Here is a 23,365-nt window from a genome sequence, read left to right on the forward strand (position 1 = left end):
GCATTGGATCTTCCCTGCGGTGCATGGACTTTCCTAGTTGCGGTGAGCGGGGGCCATTCTTCGATGAAGTGCGCAGGCGGTGGCTTCTCTTGTTGTGGAGCACGGGCTCTAGGCCCGTGGGCTTCAGTAGTTGTGGCACACGGGCTCAGCAGTTGTGGCTCGCAGGCTGTAGAGCGCAGGCTCAGTAGTTGTAGCGCACGGGCTTAGGCACTCGGCGGCATGTGGGATCTTGCCAGACCTCGGCTCGAACCCGTGTCCCCTGCATTGGCAGGCGGATTCTTAAGCACTGCGCCACCAGAGAAGCCCCTTCTCCAATTTCTGATCCAACCCCACTGCTGAGTTACCAAGGCGAGGAATGCATGGAGTTGGTGTGTTTCCAAAAAGTGGCATTTTCAGTGGTTTATACACCAGGTTGAGGGTTCCTCACAAAGCAGGCATCCCATCTTTTTTAGGCAGAGTCTGTAAAGATGACAGTACATTTCATTCTGAAAGCAAGTATGAGTGAAAGTGGATCTTCCTAGTTGTCCTGGAGCCCAGCCACCTGTTAGGTGCAGGTGCAGTCTAGATGTGTAGGGTTTGGAACACGAAAGAGCACCTTAACCACGAGGACGGTTTGAATGCTCAGAGATGTTTCCAGTTAAGCTGGCATCAAGGTCCCGTTTTAGCCCCTTATTAGCTGTGTGGGAATTATGCTTCAGTCTATGCATAGACTTCAGATCCTTAGATCAGAGTGCTTACAGGTAGCATAGGAGACCTTGAAAAGTGTGGGAGTTATGGCCCTTTAAAGCGCCCTCTCTGTTGCATCTGATACGTTTGTCAGTTTCCTTCTTCAGACTCCACTCCTCCAGCTCCCGTGACAGCAAACCTTCCTGGGTCTCCGTCCACACCACCTGGATCTTCTCCAGGGTTTACCCTTGGCCACTCCTTTGATCCCACCGCATATTCTTCCCAGATAGCCTACCTCCCGCCTTTATAACAGCCTGTGGACAGATGCCTGTGAGCTGTCGGCTCCAGCCCACGCCCCTGCCTGCAGCTTTGACCTGCGTCTCCAAGTCCCCTTAGTCCCGTCCTCCTGGCTGTCAGTCACCCCGTCCTCTACAGCTTCTCCACCATATTCCTCTTTTTTTTAGTATGGTCTTATCTATTTATTTGGCTGCGCCGGGTCTTCGTTGCAGCACACGGGGTCTTTTTAGTTGTGGCACGCAAGATCTTTGTTGCCGTGTGCGGGATCTTTTCATTGCGGCATGCGTGTGGGATCCAGTTCCCTGACCAGGGATGGAACCCGGGCCCCTGCATTGGGAGCACGGAGTCGTACCCACTGGACCGCCAGGGAAGTCCCTCCACCGGGTTCTTCACGTTGCCCTCAGCCTGGTCTGCTCTCTGAGAGCTGTCTTGGTTGGGGGCCCTGCCACCTGTCCCCCGAGGCACTCCCAACCTCCGCTGCAACAGCACATCAATAACCGACTTATAAATGTGTTTTATGATATAGCTTCTTTTAAAATTTTTATCGAAGTAACTCACGCCCATGGTTAAAAAGTCAAATGGTGCAGAATGGCTTAGTGGCCCTCCCTTCCTGCCAAAAGGAAACCCTTTTAACACCTGTAACTGCTTCTTCTAGTGGCTCTTGCCATACATCTGAGGTCTACACTCACGCTGTTATTTCTTCATCCACCAGTTTGGACAGTGTCTGCTGGTTTCCTGCCATGCTTTCCCATCTCTCCTTCCCCCTTTACCCAGTGTAGTTGTATCACAATCTTTAGTTCCCCTATTTCAGTCATTTAAGTAACAGAGTTTTATTGTGTATCTTGTTTCATCTCTCCAGGTGGAGTCACCTGGCCCCTGACTTGTAGGCTGAGGTCCCGGCACCTCTCCCCCTTCTCCCTGTCCCCTTCGGTCATGTCCACGGACTTTCCAGTTGCCCATATTGATACGGTTTATTTGATAAGTTGATACATTGCTTTTCCCTCAGAGCTCTGAGACACTGCTCCACTTTGGTGTCCGGTGCTGCTGATAAGCCTGATAACGATCTAGTTGTCTTTCCTTCGCAGGTGACCTGTGCTTTCTCTTTGGAGACCTTTAGAATATTTTCTTTACTTTGGGGTCCTGAAATTTCTCCATATTGTGTTCAGGAGTGTGTGTCTGTGTGTGTGTGTGTGTGTGTCTGTGTGTTTTATTTCATTAATTTTCCAATTTCTCCTACTAATTTTCTCTGTTCACTTTTTCTAGAACTTTTGTTAGATGATGGACAATTGGACAAGCTGGAAATCATCTTTTAGATGCCCGTGTTTTCTTTTTCTATGTTCTGGATGGTTTTCTCTGCTTTATCTTCCAATCTTTTATTGACTAAAAAGATTTTTGTGTGTGTATTCCTTTTTTGTTCTGTGATTGATTTTTTCATAACATCCTGTACTTATTTTATGGATGCAATATTTTCTCAGCTCTCTGAGAATAATAATTACATTTTAAAAACTTCTTTTAATGGTGCAGAAATTTCTCATATACCCTCTGTTCCCATGCATGCATAGCCTCGCCCATTGTCAACATCCCCACCAGAGTGGTACACATGGTATAGTTGATGAACCTACATTGACACGTCACAAGCACCCTTGGTGTTGTATATTCTGTGGATTTGGACAAATGTATTGATATAATGACCCGTTTCCATCTTTATATTATCATTATATTTTCACTGCCCTAAAAATCCTCTGTGCTCCATCTCAACATCTGTTCCCCGCCCCCACCATCCCTTGCAACCACTGATATTTAATTGTCTCCATAGTTTTTCGGTTTTTCTTTTTTTTTTTTTTTTTCAGCATTTCATGTAGTTGGACTCATACTACAGTGTGTGTAGCCTTTTCAGATTGGCTTCTTTCGCTTAGTAACACACACTCAAGTTTTCTCCATGTCTTTCATGGCTTCAGAGCTCGTTTACTTTTAGCAGTGAATAATATTCCATTGTCTGGATGTACCACAGTTTATTTATTCACCTACTGAAGGACATCTTGCTTGCTTCCAAGTTTTACAGTTATGAATAAAGCATCTATAAAATCCATGTGCAGGTTTTTGTGTAGACATACATTTTCAACTCCTTTGGGTAAATGCCAAGGAGTATGACAGCTGGATTCTATGCTAAGAGTATGTTTAGTTTTATAAGAAACAGCCAAACTGTCTTCCAAAGTGGGGCTGCACCATCTTGCGTTCCCACCAGCAGTGAATGAGAGTTCCTGTTGCTCCACATCCTTGCCAGCATTTGGTGTTGTCAGCGTTTGGGATTTTGGCCTTTCTAATGGGTGTATAGTGGTATCATTGTTGTTTTAATTTACACTTCCCTGATGACATATGATGTTGAGTATCTTTTCATGTGCTTATCTGCCATCTGTATATCTTCTTTATTGAGGCATCTGTTAAGATTGTTGGCCCGTTTTTTAATCAGGTTTTTTGTTTTCTTCTTGTTGAGTTTCAAGAGTTCTTCATATATTTTGGGTGACAGTCTTTTATCAGATGTGTATTTGCAAATTTTTTCCCCAGTCTGTGGCTTGTCTTCTTATTCTTTTGACACTGTCTTTAGCAGAGCATAATTTTTTAATTTTAATGTAGCCCAGCTCATCAACTTTTTCTTTTATGGATTGTGCCTTTGGTTTTGTAGCTAAAAAAGTCATTGCTAAATCCAAGGTCATCTGTGTTTTCCCCTATGTCATCTTCTAGGAGCTTTATAGTTTTGCATTTTACAGTTAGGTCTGTGATCCATTTTGATTTAATTTTTGTGAAAGGTGTGTCTAGATTCATTTTTTTGCATGTGGATGTCCAGTTGTTCCAGCATTATTTGTCAAAAGACTGTCTTTGCTCCACTGTATTGCTTTGCTCCTTTGTCAAAGATCAGTTGACTGTGTTTATGTGTGTCCATTTCTGTGCTATCTGTTCTGTTTCGTTGATTTATCTGTCTATTCTTTCATCAATACCACAGTCTTGATTACTGTAGCTTTATAGTAAGTCTTGAAGTTGGGTAGTATCAGTCTTTCAACTTTGTTTTTCTCCTTCAATTTTGCATTGGCTATTCTGGGTCTTCTGTCTCTCCATATAAACTTTAGAAGCAGTTTCTCAGTATCTGTAAAATAACTTGCTGGGATTTTGACTGGGATTGCATTGACTTCATAGATCAGGATGGCAAGAACTGACATCTTGACAATATTGAGTCTTCCTATCCTTGAACATGGAAAATCTCTCCATTAATTTAGTTCTTTTTTGGTTTCCTTAATCACAGTTTTGCAGTTTGCCTCACATAGATCTTTTACATTTTTGGTATATTTATACCGTAGTGTTTCACGTTTGGGGGCACTAATGTAAACGATACTGTTTTTAGTTTCCATCTGTGCATTGCTTGTATACAGAAAAGTGACTGACTTTTGTATGTTAACCTTGTATCCTGGGACCTTGCTGTAACTGCTTATGAGTCTCAGCAGCCTCACTGGAGTTTGGATTCACTCAGGTGAGAAGGAGTTTACAGTGACATCTCCTTGTAGCCTTTCTGCAGTGAGTTGGTGTTGTATGATTCCATTTTGGATCCCTTCTCAGTTTTGTTTTTTTTTAAGTTATAGAAAAAGCATGCAGGCACATCTGGAAAGAAACACACCAAATTGTTAACAGTAGTTACTTTGTCAGTGTGGGGTAAGGACTCAGTATCTACTTTATGTAATGCTGTATTTGTTTTCTTTAACTACTTAGATTTTTAAATAAAAACTAATAAAGAGAAGTAAATCGTAACTGTACAGCTCAAAGAGTTACTTAAAGTGAATACCTGTGAACCACTGCCCAGATCAAGACACGGGGCAGCCCAGCCCCGCAGAAGCTCTGCCGTGTCCTTCCCCAGTCACAGTGCCTCTGTCGCCCTAAAGTAACCGCTGGCCAGATTTGTAAGGTTATTACTTCCTTGGATTTCTTTATCGTTTTACCTAAGTATGGATTCCTAGTGACTTTTTGGGAATTGATTTAAGATGAATCATGATTTAGAATCACGATTAAATGGAGTCATCTTTTGGGCTTCTTTTGCTTGCCTTCATTTGGGTGGGGTTTATTCCCATGGTTACCTGTAGCTGTAGTTCATTCATTCTCATTGCTGCAAAATATTCCATTATGTGAATATATGACAGTTCCTTTAGCCAGTCTACTATTCGTGGGCATTTGACTAGTTTCCAGTTTTACACTGCTGTGACGCTGCTAGGGGCACTCTTGTACGGGTATCCTGATAAATGTGTCCTCGTGGCTCTGCCAGGTGGATACTGGGGAGTGGAATTGCTGGTCATGGAGTATGCATGTCTTCAGCTTTACTAGATGCTGCCAACAGTTCTGAAGGGGTTTTGCCAATTAATGCAGCATATTGTCAGATTTTAAAAATTGTTATTCCGATAGCTACAGAGTGGCATCTCTTTGTAGTTTTTCTTTATATTTTGCTGATGGCTGAGTTGAACTCATTTCTACATGTCATGTGGCCATTTGGATTTCTTCTTCACTGTTGGGTTATCTTTTTCTTTTTGATTTGTAGGGTTTTTCAAAAATGTGTTTTGGGTTCAAATTATCTGTCAGTTTTATGTGTTACAAACAGCTTTTGCCACTCTGTGAACTTGCCTTTTTACTTCCTTTGGGGTATCTTTTAATAAACAAATATTTTTATTGTGGTCCAATCAATATTTGTGGTTAGTGCTTTTTCTGTCTTATGTAATAAATCTTTTCCTAATCAGAGGTCAAGAAGGTGTGATCTTGTATTTGTTTTCTAAACCTTTGTCTTTCACATTTAGGTCTTCTGCCTGGAGTTGACTCCTGTGCGTGTTATGAGGTCAGGCTCAAATTCCTGTACTAAAAACAAATAGATACAAACCTATGTTTCTTTAGCAACAACATGAAAATCAAGCACGTGATGGAGGCAGGGCCATGTGGTTGAGCCTTAACCTAACCTTGCGATGTGGTTTCCATCCATCGTACATGCATCCTCCTCTGCCTCTGTCCCTCCCAGTAGTCCCTCAGTAGCCACCGTCCTGCCCTTGGTCAGTGTGTTATCGAAGGTGAATGGCAAAGGAAAAGTCTTATAATAAGCATTCTGTTTAGCTGTAGTTTGACTCTGTCTTCATGAGTCTTTTTACACATGGAAACTAATACTTTGTAAATGTGCATCTTATTGCAAAGCAGAATCTAAAACTTTAGCAATGATGATTTTTGTCTCAGTATTGAAGTGATCGCCCACATTTTGAATGTAGTCATGCTTTTTATGTGTAGAACGTCAGTCTTTAATTTCGCTCAAAAATTATTGGAACTTGCAAGTATGAATCTTGAAATTGAACTGAACTTGCTTTAAAAATAATCTTTCTTATTCCCAGAAGAATATTTCTATTAGCAAAAAAAAAAACAAGCTTGAAATAGCAGTGATTATTTTCTGCATGCAGGTCTATTGGAAAGAAAAGAAACATGCGGCTGGAAGACATTTAAGAGGTCATCTAGTGCAGGATTTTACCTCTAAGAAGTAGACTATTCTTGCTTTTAATATAATTTCAGAAAATAAAATTCCACACCCTCCCTTGGTAATGTTTAATATACTTCACTGTCAGTGATTTTCCTTATGCTATGTCTTAAGTGCATTTTCTTACTCTGTTTCAAATGGAGACAGAGAAATTGGGCCAAGCATCTTGTGTCTATAATAATCCTTCACCTGCCTGATGGCCATTGCTAAATCCCACACCATCCTTCTCTTTGTGGTATAATCTGTTTGTTTAGCTCTTTCTCTTAAGCCAGTTTCCAACTTCTCTAATTACTGTTTTTTTCCCCATGTAAATTCTCTCCATATCCTCTATAAATTATGATTTGTAGATTCAAAAATTGAACCTAATACTTTTGCCAACATATGACCGTTTGGTCATACCCTCATTAACCAATGAGGGTGTCACTCTATTTAGAGAGTTCTCTAACCGAGACTTCTAACCTGAGTTTTTTTTTTTTCATGATAAAAAGATTTTTGGACTGAAGGCTCTACATGGCAGTTTGAACACACTTGTTTATCTCTGCTTCCTAAGATTACCCAGATTAGGCAGCAAATAAGAAAGGCATAAATCCACTCAGACAAGGAAGTTGGGAAATGAGGCTTGGTGGATGAGGAGTGTCGGCAAAAGTTGGGAGGCTTGACAGGGAGGTTTGCATGGGTGGGAGTTGAACTGGCAGAGGGGAGGAGGCTGAGAGCCAGGTGCCCACAGGGAGGGAAGCAGCCTGGGGAGGGTGACTGCGGTTGGGACCCAGAGGCTCTGCAGTTGGCACCCCAAGCTGCACAGAGGGCGGGTGAGGGAGAGGTTGGCACTGGGGACGGTGGGAACCCAGGTAAGGGGCAGTCGGACTCCCTCCCTCCCCAGGCTGCTGGACAGACACCCCTGGTAGGTATATTGTCTGGAGAAATTAGAGCAGAGACGCGCTGGACTTGGAAACAGCAGATACAGGTGAGAGTACAGGTGGGACACTCTGGAGAAAATAGGAGTGTTATGTAAATGTCTACATGTAGAAAGGCGCCACCTCCTTTCTGGGCACCCAGAGCTCTGACAACCAGGCTTGTATCCCTCCATCCCTGGATTAGAGGACTAGAAGGTTCTTTTCTGGGAAACTGACCAGTTGAGGAGATAAGACATAAGTTCACCATTTTTGGGTCCCACGGGCACAGCCAAGGATCACCACGCATTGAGGGTCATCTCTAACACGAACGAATGGGACCAAAACAAATACACAGGGAAAACAGAGAGAAATGCAGAGAGGAGAAAAAGATCAACAAACTATAATTGGTATTCTTTGAGAGGTTAGAGAAGATACTGCATCTGTGAGAAAGGGCTTGGAAATTGATAGCAGAAATTAAAAATTCAGTGAAGAGTTGGAATGTTGACGACAGAAAACATGAGAGAAAAGAGGAGGAAATGAGAGGCTCCTTTTAGGAAGCCCAAAATCTGATTAGTAAGAGGTTTAGAAAGAAAACAAAATGTGGAAAAGAAAAAGGAGAATGATATGGAATACTCTTTCAAAATTGAAGGACATAAATTTCCACAGAGAAGGGGTACATAAAGTGCAATATATAACAAAGGACCAATTCCAAAACATATTTGATAAAGTCTGTGAGTAACAGACATTTTTGCTACAAGTTTTAACAGAGAGAAAAAGTAGGTCACATACAAAGGTTCAGGAATCTGCCTTCTCAACTGCAGTAGTGCAATGTAGAAGAAATAGAGCTTTACCCCCAAATTTGAGGGAAGATAGCCTCCAATCTGGAATCCTGGACCTGGCTGGATTGTCAGCCAAATGCAAGAGTAGAATAAGGCTATTTTCAGACAGACATGAAAGGTCTCAAAAATTGGCCTCCCATGACTCTCTCTTGGTTAGTCCCTGGAGGAAGTGAAGGGGACTTCCTTACAGGAACACGCCGAACACTGTGCGGGGAGCAGGGGAAAGGGAAGGAAGTTCCCTGATGGGAGGCGAAGGCATGTTCCAGGTGACACCTGCATAGCACCTGCGTGAGGCCTGGAGAACAGCCTTTCCAGATCAGACGGAGATGGAGAGGCAGGAGAGAAGGAAACAGCAGCAAATCAGAGAGATCACCTAGTGTGTTTACCTTTGATGAGATGAGAATTCTGGTTCTGTACTAGAGTATGGGGGGAATGAGTGTTAGAGACCTGAAAAAAATCAATCAAATGGAAAATTGAGGTAATCATTAACATTAGGAAAAACAAAAGGTTGCACAAGAAAAGAAATATAATTATAGTACATCATGGGGCTCAGCTTTTTTTTTCCACATCTTTATTGGAGTATAATTGCTTTACAATATTGTGTTAGTTTCTGCTGTATAACAAACTGAATCAGCTATACATATACATATACCCCATATCCCCTCCCTCTTGCGTCTCCCTCCCACCCCTCTAGGTGGTCACAGAGCACCGAACTGATCTCCCTGTGCTATGTGGCTGCTTCTCACTAGCTATCTATTTTACATTGGGTAGTGTATATATGTCAGTGCTACTCTCTCAGTTCGTCCCAGCTTACCCTTCCCCCGCTGTGTCCTCAAGTCTGTTCTCTACGTCTGTGTCTTTATTCCTGCCCTGCCACTAGGTTCATCAGTACCGCTTTTTTAGATTCCATAGATATGTGTTAGCATACGGTATTTGTTTTTCTCTTTCTGATTTACTTCACTCTGTATGACAGACTCTAGATCCATTGACCTCACTGTAAATAACTCAATTTCGTTCCTTTTTATGGCTGAGTAATATTCCATTGTATATATGTGCCACATCTTCTTTATCCATTCATCTATTGATGAACATTTAGGTTGCTTCCATGACCTGGCTATTGTAAATAGTGCTGCAATGAACATTTTGGTACATGACTCTTTTTGAATTATGGTTTTCTCAGGGTATATGCCCAGGAGTGGGATTGCTGGGTCGTATGGTAGTTCTACTTTTAGTTTATTAAGGAACTTCCATACTGTTCTCCATAGTGGCTGTATCAATTTACATTCCCCCCAACAGTGCAGGAGGGTTCCCTTTTCTCCACACCCTTTCCAGGATTTATTGTTTGTAGATTTTTTGATGATGGCCATTCTGACCAGTGTGAGGTGATACCTCCCTGTGGTTTTGATTTGCATTTCTCTAATGATTAGTGATGCTGAGCATCTTTTCATGTATTTGTTGACCATCTGTATGTTTTCTTTGAAGAAATGTCTATTTAGGTCTTCCGCCCATTTTTGGATTGGGTTATTTTGATATTGAGCTGCATGAGCTCCTTGTATATTTTGGAGATTAATCCTTCGTCAGTTGCTTCATTTGCAAATATTTTCTCCCATTCTGAGGTTTGTCTTTTCGTCTTGATTATGGTTTCCTTTGCTGTGCAAAAGCTTTTAAATTTCGTTAGGTCCCATTTGCTTATTTTTGTTTTTATTTCCATTACTCTAGGAGATGGGTCAAAAAAGATCTTGGCTGTGATTTATGTCATAGAGTGTTCTGCCTATGTTTTCCTCTAAGAGTTTTATAGTGTCTGGCCTTACATTTAGGTCTTTAATCCATTTTGAGTTTACTTTTGTGTATGGTGTTAGGTAATGTTCTAATTTCATTCCTTTACATGTAGCTGTCTAGTTTTCCCTGCACCACTTATTGAAGAGGCTGTCCTTTTTCCATTGTATATTCTTGCCTCCTTTGTCAAAGATAAGGTGACCATATGTGCATGGGTTTATCTCTGGGCTTTCTATCCTGTTCCCCCGATCTATATTTCTGTTTCGGTGCCAGTACCATACTGTCTTGATTACTGTAGCTTTGTAGTATAGTCTGAAGTCAGGGAGCCTGATTCCTCCAGCTTCGTTTTTCTTTCTCAAGATTGCTTTGGCTATTTGGGGTATTTTGTGTTTCCATACCAATTGTAAAATTTCTTGTTCTAGTTCTGTGAAAAATGCCATTGGTAATTTGATAGGGATTGCATTGAATCTGTAGATTGCTTTGGGTAGTATAGTCATTTTCACGATATTGATTTTTCCAATCTAGGAACATGGTATATCTTACCATCTGTTTGTATCATCTTTGATTTCTTTCATCAGTGTTTTTGTTTTTTTTTTTTTAATTTTATTTATTTATTTTATTTATGGCTGTGTTGGGTCTTCGTTTCTCTGTGAGGGCTTTCTCTAGTTGTGGCAAGCGGGTGCCACTCTTCATCGCGATGGGCAGGCCTCTCACCATCACGGCCTCTCTTGTTGCGGAGCACAGGCTCCAGACGCGCAGGCTCAGTAATTGTGGCTCACGGGCCCAGTTGCTCCGCGGCATGTGGGATCTTCCCAGACCAGGGCTCGAACCCCTGTCCCCTGCATTGGCAGGCAGATTCTCAACCACTGCGCCACCAGGGAAGCCCCTCATCAGTATTTTATAGTTTTCTGCATACAGGTCTTTTGCCTCCTTAGGTAGTTTTATTCCTAGGTGTTTTATTCTTTTTGTTGCGATGGTAAATGGGATTGTTTCCTTAATTTCTCTTTCCGATCTTTTGTTGTTAGTGTATAGGAATGCAAGAGATTTCTGTGCATTAATTTTGTATCCTGCAACCTTACCAAATTCATTGATTAGTTCTAGTAGTTTTCTGGGGGAATCTTTAGATTTTCTATGTATAATATCATGTCATCTGCAAACAGTGACAGTTTTCCTTCTTCTTTTCCAATTTGTTTTCCTCTTATTTCTTTTTCTTCTCTGATTGCTGTGGCTAGGACTTCCAATACTATGTTGAATAATCGTGGTGAGAGTGAACATCCTTGTCTTGTTCCTGATCTTAGAAGAAATGCTTTCAGTTTTTCACCATTGAGAATGATGTTTGTTGTGGGTTTGTCATATATGGCTTTTATTATGTTGAGGTAAGTTCCTTCTCTGCCCACTTTCTGGAGAGTTTTTATCATAAATGGGTGTTGAATTTTGTCAAAAGCTTTTTCTGCATCTATTGAGATGATCATATGGTTTTTATTCTTCAATTTGTTTATATTGTGTATCACATTTATTGATTTGCATATATTGAAGAATCCTTGCATCCCTGGGATAAATCCCACTTGATCATGGTGTATGATCTTTTTAATGTGTTGTTGGATTCTGTTTCCTAGTATTTTGTTGAGGATTTTTGCGTCTTGTTCATCAGTGATACTGGTCTGTAATTTTTTTTTGTGATATCTTTGTCTGGTTTTGGTATCGGGATGATGGTTGCCTTGTAGAACAAGTTTGGGAGTGTTCCTCCCTCTGTAGTTTTTTGGAAGAGTTTGAAAAGGATGGGTGTTAGCTCTTCTCTAAATGTTTGATAGAATTCGCCTGTGAAGCCATCTAGTCCTGGACTTCTGTTTGTTGGAAGATTTCTAATTACAGTTTCAATTTCATTACCTGTGATTGGTCTGTTTATATTTTCTAATTCTTCCTGGTTCAATCTTGGAAAGTTGTACCTTTCCAAGAAATTGTCCATTTCTTCCAGGTTTTCCATTTTATTGGCATATAGTTGCTTGTAGTGGTCTCTTATGATGGGGCTCAGCTTTGAACAGTACTTAAGCAGACATAATAGTGTAATGCAAATGCTGAGTGTTATTGCAACCAAAAACTGCGATGTAGTTAAATTGAGAGGATTTGGTGGGGTTGCTGGGAAGTGTGTGTAGAAGGCAAGAGAGCTAAATCCTCACTTTCTACAGTAGGAAGCCCAGAGACAGTAAAAATGGGTCAGAAGGTGCAGTTGAAGAATATTTGTTAAAATATGAATGTAAATACTACAAAACCCCCAAAAAACAGCTAAAAGGGTTGAAAGTGATTGCCTTTGGTTCCTGGGACTCAAGAATGGGAGGGCAGGGAGAGCAGAGGTCTGCCATTTTAATTGTGAGCCTGTGTTGCTGTTCAGTTTGGAAATTATGTGCGTGCATTATGTTGATAAAAGTAAAGTAAACCATTTACATAAAAGTATGTTTACACATGTAAACTTTCATGTATTTCACAAAATACTTTATTAATTAATATTTATTTAAGAATAACTAACAGCAACGAGTTTTTGGAATATTGAAAAGGTCACATTTTTTAGTTTGTTTTGAATCCTGGGTTCAGAGTCATGGTTGGTTTGATATTTGACATTGGAATTTGTGAGAAAATAGCTTTATTATTCACACATGTGGTGTTCAATTTACTCTTTAATATTTATTAAGCATTAGAAAAAGGTGCCAGAATCATTGGAATTCAAATTTGCCTTCCTTGAGGAAAATTCCAGTTATAGTGAAATGGGCAAGTTGCCTCTTCTGAGTTTAATGATTAGTGTTGATTGTGGTTTGGCTGAACTATACACCAGATGCACTATTTATTTTAAACCTTTAACAAGCCTATAGTGGTCTCCTTCCAGCTCTGGAATCTTCAGGCTTTCAACCTCACAGACTCAGGGTGAACGATGTGTTACATCATACATAGGATTTCGTAATAAGGTGCTTGGAACAGGGCGGAAACTGAGCCAAGAACCTTAGCTGCTTTCCCATGTCCCTCCTCCATCACCACGGTGCCCCACAAACACACCCCAGTCCCTCGGGGCCCAGCGGTGGCCTTCTTGTCCTGTTTGCCTTTTATGTAAGTTTTGCTCTTTCCTTCACTTCTGAGAATTATTTACTAGTCAAAATTTATTTTCCGTATCAGTGATCTGTCTCTTTTTCCAAGGAATTTTAAATTATTATTCTTTTTTTTAAGTCTTCTCCTAAGTCCCTTAGCAGCAATTTATTCTTTTTTTTTTTTAAATTAATTAATTTATTTATTTATTGGTTGTGTTGGGTCTTCGTTTCTGTGCGAGGACTTTCTCTAGTTGCGGCAAGCGGGGGCCACTCTTCATCGCGGTGCGCGGGCCTCTCACTATCGCGGCCTCTCTTGTTGCGGAGCACAGGCTCCAGACGCGCAGGCTCAGTAGTTGTGGCTCACGGGCCCAGTTGCTCCGTGGCATGTGGGATCTTCCCAGGCCAGGGCTCGAACTCGTGCCCCCTGCATTGGCAGGCAGATTCTCAACCACTGCGCCACCAGGGAAGCCCCCTAAATTATTATTCTTAATGTGAGTTGAAAGTCCCTAGAATACACTGTTGTTTCTTCTAAATATGTAAGTGCGTTCTGATCCCAAATGACTAGGCCTGGACCATAAATAAAAGATTTTTCTTCTCTCCCTCAACATGTTATATAACCAAAACATGTTATGTAAACATGTACCTTAAAACATGTTATATAAAGCCTCAAAAAAACCCAACAAGTGATGAGTAGACTTTTGGCAAAATAGTGCTTTTATTGCATCGTCTAGAACCTTCATCTGTTGGCTAACATGTATTTTTTTTAGCGAGTAAGACTCCGGGTGTCTTTTTGTATCTGTTACATTCTTGGGTGTAAAAATAGCAGGAGATTCTCCTTTGAGGTACTGGTGAGGTCTCAGAAGATGTTTTTGGAAAATCACTGTCAGGTATTTCTAGGGAAGAGGCCTCTGATGATTCAGCTGCTGTCAGCTCCCTCTGGGAAGAGCATCTTGGCAGTTAATGGACTTTGTGAGCCACAGGAGCGCCCTGCACCCTGGCCCTTAATGTGACACTGATTCAGGGACCTCGGTTACAGTGGCAAGACCTCAGCTTCGTTGACTTAAAGTTCTTTGCAAGGAACAGTTGGGTTTGTTTTTAGTTTTCATCCGAGTTTGGGTAGAGATCAAGACGGCTTTTAAGATATCATTTTATTAGCAGTTTAGCAGGACTATCTAAATAATTGCATGATGAACAAGGAGTAGATGGCAGATAAAGCAGAGAGAAGCATGGAGGCTTTGGCCCGCCCCTTCAAACAGCCTGATTCCGGTCGTGTATAATTACCTGCACCATCTGGTTTAGGGGTCAATTCATCAAGCACAGCGTAGTCTCTGTAGGGGACCCTCCGTTGTGGTTGATTGAATTAAATTGGGGATTTGTCACATTGGAAAGGCCAAGTTCTTCTTTTTTTAAAACAGCTTTCTTGAGATATAAATTTAATACCATACAAAACAACTATATACACAATTCAATGGCTTTGGTATATTACAGTATTTTTTGAAAAAATATGGTAATCTGTATATGTGTGTGTATATACATATGTATGTGTATATATATATATATATATATATATATATATATATATATAAAACAAACTCATTTAAACTAAAGTTTTTAAAAATTAAAATATTTTTAATATGCATAACATAAAATTTGTCATCCTAACCATTTTTAAGTGTACAGTTCACTTAAGCTCAGGGTACAGGGTACCCTGTTAGGGTACAGTTCACTTAACGACATCCACGTTGTTGTGGAATCATCAGCACCATCCATCTGCAGAACTCTTTTTCTTCTTACCTGGCTAAACCGAAGCTGCATGCCCATTTAACACTAACTCCCACTCCTGCCCGTCCCTGGAGACCACCGTTCTGCTTTCTGTCTCTGTGAATTTGAATACTCTAAGTGCCTCAGGTAAGTGGAAGCATGCAGTGTCTGTCTTTTTATGTCTGGCTCATTTCACCGAGCATAATGTCTTCAAGGTTCGTCCATGTTGTAGCAGGTGTCAGAATTTCCGTCCTTTATAAGACTGAATAATAGTCCGTTGTATGTATAGACCACATTTTGCTTATCCATTCATCTGTCAGTGGACATCTGATTTCTCTCTTTTGGCTAATGTGAATAATCCTGCTATTAACATTGGTGTACAGATATCTGTTCATGTCCTGAAGGGCCAATTTCTGATCTATAGGTCCCTACAACTCAGTAGACTAAAAAAGAATTTAACTTATATTCTTAAAGAATTTCTATTGTTGTGCATTGTCAGAGGATATTCCAAGCATTTATTTTCTAAATGATTTGATGGCACGTTTAGTTAAGGAAATTCTAGTAGGCTTTATGACCTCCTTCTAATTCTTAATGATGCGTTCCTGTCTCAGTGGAGAGTGATGAGGCACAGTTGTTCCAACACTTCTGTTGAGGTTCACAAATTTCTTTGACAGAGGTAAAGGCAGAGCTCTTGTTAGAAAGAATAGTGTCTAATAATTTGTGTGTGGTCAGTAACTTGCACAAAAATTGATTGTTGTAGCAGGAATAAGATGAACATATGAGCATCTTGTTATTTTTGGGAAGGAAAAAATGTAAACCTTAATATTGAAACACAGCCCCTTAAGCATACATTAAAGCTATATTTAACTCATTTATCAAAATATGCTTAAAGAAATCTTTTATTATATTGGTATATTTGATATACAAATATCAGTGAGTATAGAAATTGGGTAAAAATATTGAAAGTAAATATTCTACTTCACTAAATTTTTCTGCATACATTTATTTGTATAATTGAATTAAACATGTAAAGTATATTGAATGTTTTCTTGTTTCCTCCTAAACCTTTTTTCCGTGTGTTAAATGAAGGGAAAAGTACTCTAGTGATTTTATCCAACACTACGGCAACTGCACATCCTGAATTTCAAACTCTATCACACTCCGTAACTATACTTGCAATTTACACACTATGTGCCTCGCTTATTTGCTTTTTTGTGTTTTGTTTTGCTGTTTTTTAAAAATGGGGCTGTCGTGTTGGTTCCACGCCAGCTGCTCTCAGCATCTTCCATCCTTGTCTGTCTGGAGACTTTGGGAGGAAAAGTGCATTGTGGTTTAGTCTGATCATTTGACTTGTTTTACTACCTCATCTCTTTAACATACCCATTTCATTCATCCAGAAACATTTATTGAGTGCCTTTTATGTTTGCAGCCCTATGCTAGGCGCTGGGAAGGAAGGAATAGCAAAAGGCAAAATCCTTGCTGTCAGCAAGAGGCCATGCACGATGGCATTTTATACTTTCTCAGCATCCATTATCATCAAAGAAAAAAAGAGTCGTAGGCCAGGGTCTGCCTTTCCGGGATACGTCTGTGAGAAAATTCTCAGAATCTCATTTTCCATGAGAGGCTTGTCGGTGAATTTACATCGTCAATTAAATGGTGACTGTTCTATAGAAAAGTCTTTTCTTGATATTTCATACATTTCATCTCAGCTCAACCGGGAGGATGGCCACATCCTCCTACAGCAGACACCCATGGTGACCACTTAACCGCTGTGAACAGGCCTCCCTGACAGGCCAGACTCGGCCTTGGTCGGTCAAGTCCAGAAACAGGACTTGAACGGTTTCACTGGAGACAGACGCATCATTTGTAGCCTCAGGGATGACCTGGGAGTGGCCTTGCTGTGCTCCAGTCCCACCCCCAGGAATCCCTGTGCAGCTGTGGTGTCACCCTCGTCCTGGGGGATAAGCTGTTGAAAGTAGAAAGTGTCTGAAAGAATGGCTGGTTTCTCCCATGGTTCTTGCTCTTGAAAGCTGCTCTTTTTGAAAGGAAAGAGCCTCAAAGTCCCTTCCATAAAGCATAGTCTATTTCTTTGCTGTCTTCCCAGGGGGCTTTTCTTGTTTCTTAGATTCACAGCCTCCATTTGGAGGATGAGGTTGGATGTCCATAGTCACCGAGTGGGATGGATGAAGATCAGACCTACTGTGTAATCTACATACATATTCTATGTCATCTCCCAGCATGGCTCTGGGGCCATTTTCCATATTTCTCTAGAAATATAATGAAATATTTGGATAAGCCAGTTGCAGATCCTCTCGACAGTTTGTAACATCAGAGTGGTTAAAAAAGGAAGGTCTTCCAAGCTGGTGCATGTTTATTTGGGATCAGCTTTGGTTCAGTTCTGTGTATTTCTTCTTTTTTAACCAAGATTTTTAAAAATAAATTTATTTATTTTATTTATTTGTATTTGGCTGCGTTGGGTCTTCGTTGCTGCGCGCAGGCTTTCTCAAGTTGCGGCGAGCGGGGGCTACTCTTCTTTGCGGTGCACGGGTTTCTCATTGCGGTAGCTTCTCTTGTTGCGGAGCACGGGCTCTAGGTGGGCAGGCTTCAGTAGTTGTGGTGCGTGGGCTTCAGTAGTTGTGGTGCGTGGGCTTCAGTAGTTGTGGCTCGTGGGCTTTAGAGCGCAGGCTCAGTAGTTGTGGTGCACGGGCTTAGTTGCTCCGCGGCATGTGGGATCTTCCCGGACCAGGGCTCAAACCCGTGTCCCCTGCATTGGCAGGCGGATTCTTAACCACTACGCCACCAGGGAAGTCCCAGTTCTGTGTATTTCTAAAGTAGTGAAAACAGAGTTTTCTCCTTTCAGAGTTATCGGGAAGCTCTGTGTTTTTTTTAAATAGAAGTGTAGTTGATTTACCATATTATATTAGTCTCAGGTGTACAGCACAGTGATTCAGTATTTGTACGGATTATACTCCATTGAAAGTTATTACAAAATAATGGCTGTATTTCTCTGTGCTGTACAATGTATCCTTGTTGCTTATCTATTTTGTACAGCTCTATAGTTTTTTTTCTTTTCACTATTGGAGAAGAAAATTAAAATCTTATGTTCTCATTTTGAACACCTGAATTTTCACGTTTATTATGTTCAGTGTTTCAGTAATAAAAATTAGTGATAATTTGTTCCCAATATCTTTTAAAGTATATATTTTAAAAGTAGTGGAGATGAGTCTTATTAAGTTATATTTTTCTTAAGATTGAATTAGAGAAATAAAGTCTTAGTCTCCTTGGTGGAGGCCCATATTCCAGCTGTCTGCTCTGCTTTATTTTGTTGCCTCTCTGCTTTATTTTGTTGCCTCTGGCAGAGAGCAGATTTATTATTTGGGTTCTGTCTAAATCTATAGTTTGACAGCCATGTCCTTGTGGTTACCAAACTCTTCTTTTTCCATAAACTATATTGCAACAAACAACTAAATTGCAAAAAACAAAAAAGTTACAGTTGTGTCTCCATAATGAAAAATCCATTACGTTAGCGGCATCAGGTTATTACGTCAGCTGGATTTAATGATGGCAGTCTATTTTACCCTTTAGAAAAATTAACAAACACGAAATATTTATCCAGTAAGAGCTAATGCTTTGTTTTAAGCCTTTTGGAGGGGTAGTTTGGTGATTTACTAGAAGGGCTCACAGCATCAGCATGTGGCCACACTTATGTCTGGGGTGTTTACAGTGACACAGCAAGGGTCGTGCAGTCTTCCTGTGCCGTCCGTGTGAAAGATACCCAAGCTACACCCTCCCGAACGGCGAAAACTGCAGCTGACTGTCTGCAGAGCTTTCTGCCCAGAGAAGCCCGTTTGGGTCTGAGTTCAGGGTTTTATTGTGGGGATGGTCAGGTAGGCACTCTCTGCCTAGCACGCCCACTGAAATTCCAGCCTCCCAGAAAGAAAGCAGATGTTCACCATAAATCACATCGTTTATGCAGACAGCCTGGACACAGCAAAACCACATTATCAGTAGGAGACGCTTCACACCGGTTTAGGGAGTTTTGTACAAGCCGAATTCCGGACGCCAGCCAAGCGCCAACCTTGTAAGCAGGCCTTTCTAAGGACAGCAGCCTCGGGCCTGCTGTGTGAACGCTTTCCCACACAGGCGTGCATTTCATTCTTGTAAACTGTTTGCAACAGTACGCTGAACTCCAAGTGACAGTGCTGGGGAAAGCGATATGATTGTTCCTCTGAACTGTCATCAAGATCAGACTTTGCATTTTATAAAGGTACCTGGAGCCAAAGATGAAAAACTGTGAGGGTTCTCTGCGTAATATACTTCTATTTTTAGAAGTCTCATGAGCCTAATATTTTTAAGTTGTAATTCAGTCATCGTCAGGGTTACATTTTGCAGGTGCAGGCGATTGCTTCTGAACTGCTTGAGCTTGGGCATCACACAGTTTAAAATGGTTTTATTGCCAGTAGTTTATTTCCGTGTTCCTGAAGGATTACACCTGTGGGTGAATATTCTAGGAGTAGCTGTTACCTCTCTGATATTTCATTATTGAAGCTTGCGGAACTAAATTGGATTTATCAGGACACAGAATTGGAATGTAAGGAAGGGCTTCATAAAGTGCTTACAGTGTTCCTTTTATAAATTAACCCAATAGCTTTAGAACCATTTAAGCAATTAAAACAACTTAGAAATTATGTTTTCTTCTTTTCTGGTTCTGTTTTGAATAACAACTGTTCTAAAAACTCAAGGGAATGACGAGGTTTTAGGTAGGTAAATAAATAAAAATGACGGGGGGCTTCCCTGGTGGCGCAGTGGTTGAGAATCTGCCTGCCAATGCAGGGGACACGGGTTCGAGCCCTGGTCTGGGAAGATCCCACATGCCGTGGAGCAACTGGGCCCGTGAGCCACAATTACTGAGCCTGCGCGTCTGGAGCCTGTGCTCCGCAACAAGAGAGGCCGCGATAATGAGAGGCCCGCGCACCGCGATGAAGAGTGGCCCCCGCTTGTCGCAACTAGAGAGAGCCCTCGCACAGAAACGAAGACCCAACACAGCCATAAATAAATAAATAAATAAATAAAAATTGTATAACTTAAAAAAAAAAAAATGACGGAATGAAGAAATGGCGAGCAGAAGGGGACTGCCTGTTTGTCTTCCTATGAAAAGACATGGAAGTGTGTTTTGCTCCCCTGTACAAAGGAATCATCTCTGGTCTCCGTTACTCCGTTGGTGTAGTTTCATGAGGTGTCACTCAGGACCCGACTTGAAAAGAGGGAGGACGGCAAGCACTTGTGAGGAAGGGAAGAAGCAGGTGAGAGGGGGGGCCTGGGAGGGCATCCTCAGGAGCCACCAGCCAGCCTGGGGTTTTAGAGTCAACTATCCCTCTGCCACTAACGTGGTTTCAATCTTCTGTGAAATGGACAGTCTTCCCTTCTTGCTGTGGCTGAAGTGACACAGCCCTGGTTTGGCTGACTGTTTTCTTAATAAGGAATCTAAATGGCCTTCCTTTGGGTTAATCTAAGAGGCTTCAGTTACTGTGTGTGTGTGTGTGTGTGTGTGTGTGTGTGTGTGTGTGTGTGTGTCCTTGTGCCTTCCCTCTTCTTTCTTGGATACTTGGAATGAAATCCTTGTCAAAACCAAGTGGCCGGACCTCCCTTGTGGCGCAAGGGAATCCACCTGCCAATGCAGGGGACACGGGTTCGAGCCCTGGTCCGGGAAGATCCCACATGCCGCGGAGCAACTAAGCCCGTGCGCCACAACTACTGAGTCTGCGAGCCACAACTACTGAGCCTGCACGTCACAACTACTGAAGCCCGTGTGCCTAGAGCCCGTGCTCCACAATGAGAAGCCCGTGCACCACAACAAAGAGTAGCCCCCGCTCGCCACAACTAGAGAAAACCCTCACGCAGCAACGAAGACCTAACACAGCCAAAAATAAATAAATAAAATAAATAAATTTATTTAAAAAAAAAAAACCAAGTGGCCCACAGAAGAGAGCATTCAGAAAATGGTTCTTTGTCATTTAAATACTCCTTTTCCTTCCTCCACCCAAAACTAGACAGTCTTCTTGGATTGGAAATATTTTCCGTAGTAAAATCTACCTGTGCCAAAGTTGCCCTTCTTTTGTATAAGGGTGTCTTGTCTCCACTCCAGCGTGTGTTGGTTACTGAAGACCTTTCCTGTCAGATGTTGCAGGCTTCCAGCGAGAACTGCCAGCAGCAGTGTTAGACCGGAGCGCGGAGCGCCCTCATCTGGAGCCTCGTGGTCCACTCCAGACACTCATTGGAGGGAGTGGGGAAGTGGAAGCATTCAGGAATCACATTTACTCTCTACTACAAAATACATTTTTATGAAGCTAAATATGGAAAACTCATAAGAGTCAAACTAACAACGGAGAAAATTCTTTTATTGTCCTACTACCCAGAGAAAATATTGACACGTGTGATGGTCCCATATGTGCTGATAGAGGCCTGACAGCGTGGAGGCAGCAAGGAATAGGACAGAGCTCTTTCTTTCAGTGACGGGCAGTCTGGGGATGGGGTGGGGTGAACAGGCGGCCACAGGACAATGTGAGGAGGGCCGTGTCAGATGACCACACGGGGGGTGTTTAACCAGAGGTCACACAAGGATTCCTGGAGGCCAAACTGAAGCTGAAGCATGCACGAGAATATTCAGGCAAAGGTACTGGAGGGAGAGGACAGCCTTCCCAGGCAAAGGGAACAGGACGAACGGAGCTCTCAAGGCAAGGAGAAGACGTGAAGATTGAGAAACCTCCAACGTAAGTCAGTAGGGCTGAAGCATCAAATCCAAGAAGTGAGGGCTGAGAGTTGAGGTCTCGAGAGGAACGTTCCAGGCAGAGATGTGTACAAGGCTGGGGGCAGGAGTGAGCTTGGGGGGCTCGGAGATGACACAGCCCGTCAGTGTGGGGTACTGGGGAGCGAGGGGGCAAGGGCGGGAGACCTGCTTTATAACCTTGACCCCAGTGTACAAAGAGCACCGTAAAGCCCTGCCCTTTCCACTATTCTCACAGTCATCTGCAGCTTGCCCTGCCTGAAGCACACCTTGATGTTGTTTTCTCCAAGCCCGTCTCCATCAGCTCAGGAAATGAAACCATCCAGTGGTTCCCAGAATCCATGACACCTCCCGCCTCCCACGTTACCATCCAGTTGCCCAGTCCTTCAGTCTTACGTGCAGCAGAGAGCCCAAGCTCCTTCCCTTCTGCCCCGCCCGCTCCCTCATCCTCATCTGGACCACTGTTATCTCGTGCTTGGATCACTGCCTTGGCCTCCTGGCTGATTTCCCACCTTGCAAAATGTCTGTTCATGTCCTTTTGCCAATTTCCTAATTGGATTATTCGTGTTTTTCACTGTTGAGTTTTGAGAGTTCTTTGTATATTCTAGATGCTAGGCCTTTGTTGGATATGTGGTTTGCAGATATTTCCCCCAATCCGTAGCTTATCTTTTCATCCTCTTGACAAAGTCTTTCGCAGAGCAAAAGTTTTACATTTTGATGACATCCAATTTATTAATTTTTCCTCTTATTCATTATACTTTTGGTGCCAGTGAAAGAACTCTTTGTCTAGTCTTAGATCCCAAAGATTTTCGCCTGTGTTTTTTTCTAAAATCTCTATAGTTTAACATCTTACATTGAAATTTGTGATCCCTTTTGAGTTAATTTTTGGTCGACATTGTGGGGAGGAGGGACTGTGGATAGTCAATTGCTGTAGCACCCTTGTTGAAAAGGCTGTTTGTCCTCCATTGAATTACTTTTGCACCTTCGTGAAAACCCAGGTGGGCATATCCCTTAGGTCTATTTCAGGTTCTCTGTCCCGTTTCATTGGTCTGTGTGTCTGTCTCTCTGCCAGTATCACACAGTCTTGATTACTGTAGTTGTATAATAATTCTTGAAATGGGTAGACTGATTCCTCTCATTTTATTCTTTTGCAAATTGTTTTAGCTATTCTAGTTCCTTTGCTGCCTTATATAATTGTTAGAATAATCTTGTCTGTATGTATAAAACAATTTTGCTGAGATTTTTATGAGTTGCAGTAAATCTGTGTATCAGTTTGGGGAGAATCTGTATCTGTCCTATGTTGAGTCTTTGAATCCCTGAATATGTTTTCCAATCCATGAATCAGTTTATTTAGATCTTTCAATACTTTTGTTAGTGTTTTGTAGTTTTCAGCACATAGGTTGTATATATGTTTTGTTAGATTTACACCTAAGTATTTCAATTCTTTGAGTGATTGTAAATGCTGTTGTATTTTAAATTTGTGTCCACATGTTCACTGATAGTACGTAGAAATATGATTATTTTTGTATTTTCTAGAGACAATCATGTCATCTACAAATATGGGCAGTTTTATTTCTTTACTTCTAGTGTGTCTGCCTTTTCTTCACTGTTGCACTAGCTAGAATTTCCAGTACTAGATCTAACAAAAGTTATGAAGGTGGGTATCCATGCTTTGTTCCCAGTTCAGTATTTCACCATTAATGTAATGTTAGTCGTAGGTTTTTGTAGAT

The 23,365-nt window shown here is 41.6% G+C and overlaps 1 protein-coding gene and 1 long non-coding RNA gene across 8 annotated transcripts in view; both read left to right on the forward strand.

Moving 5' to 3' along the window:
• Nucleotides 1-23,365, forward strand: part of CSGALNACT1 (chondroitin sulfate N-acetylgalactosaminyltransferase 1) — a 327,329-nt gene that overhangs the window by 199,740 nt on the left and 104,224 nt on the right. The window lies entirely within an intron of this gene.
• LOC309651492 overlaps nucleotides 8,927-23,365 on the forward strand; it is a 392,390-nt gene continuing 377,951 nt past the window's right edge. The window contains exons 1-2 of the long non-coding RNA XR_014258189.1: nucleotides 8,927-13,112; nucleotides 14,851-17,507. This is a non-coding gene — a long non-coding RNA (uncharacterized lncRNA). The remainder of the gene's footprint in view (nucleotides 13,113-14,850; nucleotides 17,508-23,365) is intronic.

Source organism: Balaenoptera physalus (genome assembly GCF_965194825.1).
Source record: "Balaenoptera physalus genome assembly, chromosome: 21".
Lineage (NCBI taxonomy): Eukaryota > Metazoa > Chordata > Mammalia > Artiodactyla > Balaenopteridae > Balaenoptera > Balaenoptera physalus.